Source organism: Bidens hawaiensis, unplaced genomic scaffold, assembly GCF_021521415.1.
Source record: "Bidens hawaiensis isolate Kalapana, Puna unplaced genomic scaffold, B.hawaiensis_p1.1 tig00029585_1, whole genome shotgun sequence".
Taxonomy (NCBI): domain Eukaryota; kingdom Viridiplantae; phylum Streptophyta; class Magnoliopsida; order Asterales; family Asteraceae; genus Bidens; species Bidens hawaiensis.
In genome coordinates, this window is record NW_027494891.1 from 144,597 (window position 1) to 149,271 (window position 4,675).

Consider the following 4,675-nt stretch of genomic DNA (forward strand, 5'->3'; position numbering starts at 1 on the left):
GTTTGCATAAACATATACTTTATATAAAATTTACATGATACATTTTTATTATGTTTACCTGCGTAAAGACGATTAGCACCTTGCGTTTAATATTAACCCACTTTATATTCCGTATACGTATTTACCTGTATATGTTTATGAGAAAAAGAAATTAGCTATAAGTTATGGGAATATTGTTTTCGTTAATATACATTATTCTTTTAATATTTACTTATTATTTCTTTTAATATGATTAATATATTACCAATTGGTATATATAGCATAGATATAGTTTGATCTTGGTAGCACATTATCTACGAAAATTGGAATTTGATTTTTATGGTAATTATAAGAGAGATAAAAAAAAGAAAAAGAAAAAGAAAAATTGATTCCTACTAGATTATACGATAGTCATTACTTCTTAGGTAATGTTTTATTGTTTAAGGTATCAAAAATTTCGAATCAATTTGAAATTTGAATAATCATAAAAATGGTTCTGTTTGACGAAGGATTGCATTCAAATATGAAATAGTTTGTTAATGTGAATTTACTTCATTTAATTTCTTGATAGACGCGAATTGAATGTTTTTCAAGGTTTCATATTGATCTTATCTACATATTGATGTGAATCTAAATGTGGGTTTATATTGAACTTTTGAACTTTTTTTTTTTGGTGGATCGGTATTTATATGCGTACTTTTAGTTTAGTTATTAAAGTCATATCGAAGAAAAGAATATTTGTTCGTTAGCTTTAAGTGATGTTTAACAAATATGATAGATACAGAACGACATTATGAACAATAGTATATGACTTTTAGTGCTTAATACATGTGTGACGTCAAATTGTAACGTTATTTAACTATCCTTTAGATATATGCACTTGATCTAATTGGCTAGCATGCTCCATAATATGCTTATCTTTTGGTATTTTTAATTTGGTTAAATTTTTAGTTTGGCTGTCAATAACATGATAAAAGGATTAAGACTCTAATAAAAAGTATACATATATAACTCTAATTATTATTCAAGGTTTATTATTTCATGTTTTCTTTTATTATATATCAATTTTGTCATTTATGTGCCAATAATATTTGAAAGCATTTGCTTGATATTGATAAAATAGAGAATGATCTGTAATGATTTTCATATTAAAATGTCACCACTACTACAATTTAAGAACATTGTAATAATTATAACGTTTTAAGATGGTATATTATAATGCTAAAATGCATAATTTATTTTTGTTGTAAGCTGTAACTATTATAATAGTACGTCTTTTAGATGCTATTAAGTGTTTGTAGATAGATTATCGATATTTGCTTGTCAACGATAGAAAAATATTAGTTTATAAAGTTTTAGTATAGCTTGTTTTATATGGTGATAAGTATAACGTCATATATGGCATAACTTTACTTTATATTCTATAGACTGTATGGAGAGTATTAAACATTAAACTAGAGTTGTGGTTTTCTACGCTCCCATAAAAGAGATATGTTTAAGTATGACACCTGAATCATCGTAATCCCTAATCTCATCATCAATTGAAGGTCCTAAGATAGTAACATTTAAGAATGTTATATTTTACTTGAATTGGTCATGCAACTACTTCTCAATTATAATGTAAAGAGCAAGTTAATTATGAGGAAAAAATAGATAAGACAATTTGCTGATGTTGCTTCATTCCCTAAAGTGAATGTGATATGTATTGACCATGGAGATAATTGAGAAAATTTCAATGATGATTATAATAATATTGAGATCGACCATCAAAGTTATAATGATGGTCATGTTAATAATGAGATCGACCACCACAAGTGGCAAAGAGATTGATCATATATGAGAACAAAATGTGGAAAAACAAAAGGGAAATCGCATCACTTGAAACGATAATACAAGGTTCTCTCATATTTAACTATTTGCATTAAAGAAACATAATACATATATGATCATAAAACTGAAGTTTATGGATCATGATTTCCTAATGGCATGACCGGTTAGACCACACCTAGTCCATTATGTGAAATTTATTGAAGAACCAAAAGATTCTTCCTAATAATTATGCATGTAATATTGCTCTCAAGGGAATTATTTATTTACCAACTATGGAGGGTGTGAGTCCCTAAATGCTAAGGAATTGAGAAAAGGATACACATATCCTAACATGAAATCATTTAGTGTTTTAAAATCGATGCATCGTCTAAATGGTTATCAATTTCACATCATGAAGTTTGTGGGATTTGTGGCTTAGCTAATGAGATAGCAAGCACATTATTCGAGTTTTTCATATTTATTTTGGTAAATCACTATTAGTAGAAAAATTGATTTTGTTAAGACAATCATCAAACGTCTACCATTGGTTGTAATGTCAATTATCATGAGAGCAAAAGTTCATGTTTTATTTAGGTATTTATCATTTTACATGCATTCACATTGAGCCAACAAGTTATGATACTTCGTTCCCATTGCAATTGGTTTTTGATCAGTAACCAAGTATCTCTCATCTAATATTTCGTGTGTGTTATATATTGAAATTAATCCACCACAAGACACAAAGATGAGACTGCAAAGAAAGTTGGAAATTTATGTTGGTATTATATATTATGATTAAAGAGTTAGAGCCATTAATGAGATATTTGTTTATGGCTTATTAGTTTTCACTTTAGTGAAGCAACATTCCCAACATTAGGAAGAGATATAGAACAGTTGGAAAACGAAATTAGTTTGAATGAATTATCCATTGATCCTTAAATTAAATTATATGAACTAAAAGTTCATAGAATAATTTATGTATAAAGATTAACGAATTAATTACCAGACGATTCATTGACCAAAACAAAGTGTCTAGCTAAGACACCTATAACAGCTACTAATGCTCCAATTAATATTATTTTCCAACAAGGACAATCACATGTTGATAATGTTTCTAATGTACGCATGAAGCGTGGTAGACTAATAGGTTCCAAAGGTAAAATTTCCTTGAAATATTGGAGCAAATAATGAAGATGGTCATGTCAAGGCACAACATTGAGGTCTCTTAAAGAGAAATTAGACATGATGGTTCCAGAAGAACCTCAGGTAACTGAAAATAAAGAGATCTCATTATATTTCATCATGTCTATGAGATATATGGAATCGAAATAAAATCGACGTCATTATATTTTATATACAATATAGTGCCTAAAGTTATGGAATGATGAGGATCAAGATTTAAGATCTTCCTATGAATAAAAACATATTAATTATTGGCCAAAGTGGAAGGACACAAATAGGGCAGAGTTGAATTCTCAAAATAATGGAATTTTTCAAACAAGTAGTCCGTACAACAGAAGTTGTAAAATGTGTTACATACAAACGGATCTTTTATGTGAGTTATGAGAATTCAATTAAGAGATATAAGGCAAAAATGGTGGCACAAGGATTTTTCAAAAACCCATGATTGATTATGAGGAGACACGTTCTCCAATAGTGGAATCATTGGCTTCCCAATACCTAAATAGTTTGGTAATACAAAAAGAGAATTGATACGCGTATAATATGTATTGTGATTCAGCTTATACTAAAAGTTTACAAGAAAGTCTCTAAAAGATTTGATTTATCAAATTATGTAAAGTAAGTTCTAGAGAACACAATGATTGTTATATATAGAGTCATATTCTAATATGTTACCATCATTGAATATGTTAAACATAAATAGAACTCTTGAAGAGTCCTTTAAGATAGTTGAATACTTGAAAGATTAATTGATACATATTAATGATGTAATTCTTGTGCATCAATAAGCATATATAGAATATAATGTACACGATGAGTACAATATCTCAATAAACAAAGAAATGGTACAATATGGATCTTTAATATGTTATACAAAAATTGGTGTGTTAGAAAAGTTCATGTAGCAAAAACCATAGAAAAGTGTCAAGATGGAAAGACATATGTGATGGATTAAAAAAATGCATGGAGTGATCCTTATTACACATGGCCTAAAATAGTCGGATTGAACGTGTTAAAATCAAGAAATATTTTGTTAAGAAGGGAGATAAGTTAAATGTAATTAGCCATACTTTTATCAAAATTTTACTCATAAAAATTCATATAATCACAGCTTATAGTGATGATGTATACATCATCGAGAGAAACTGCGGAACTTTTAGAAGGAGAATTTTTGAAATACCTTGACATGATGTGATTATTACTCGACCTGCAGTTTGAGCATATGTTTAATTATATGTTTATCTGTTGGGCCGTATTTTGTTGTTTATGCTTTGTATATTTAGGCTTAGTTGGGCTAATGTATGTAAATCGAGATCATTTGATCTCGGTGGGCTTTGGTTTGTATTGGGCCAAGTTGGTAGTCTATATATAGGATATGTGTTTGCACTATTGTAGGGTTGTTCGTTCAAGTATATCGATCACCCGTGTAAGTTTGTTAAGGGCTTAAGCACCCGGCGTATCAATATACGTGTGTTTTTGAGCTTGTTCATTGTGTTTGATTGTCATCGTGTTGGTGTTAGGGATTCGGCTCGTTGATTAGTTTCCGCCTAATCATTGAGTTATTTGATATCACATTGAAAGATCCTTTCTCAAGACTTACAATTGGTATCAGAGCCTATAGACCTATTATAGGCTCAGTTATTGGTGATATTAAGGATTCTATCGGTGATTCACGGGTGTGCTCTTGGCTGAAGATTTCTAGATC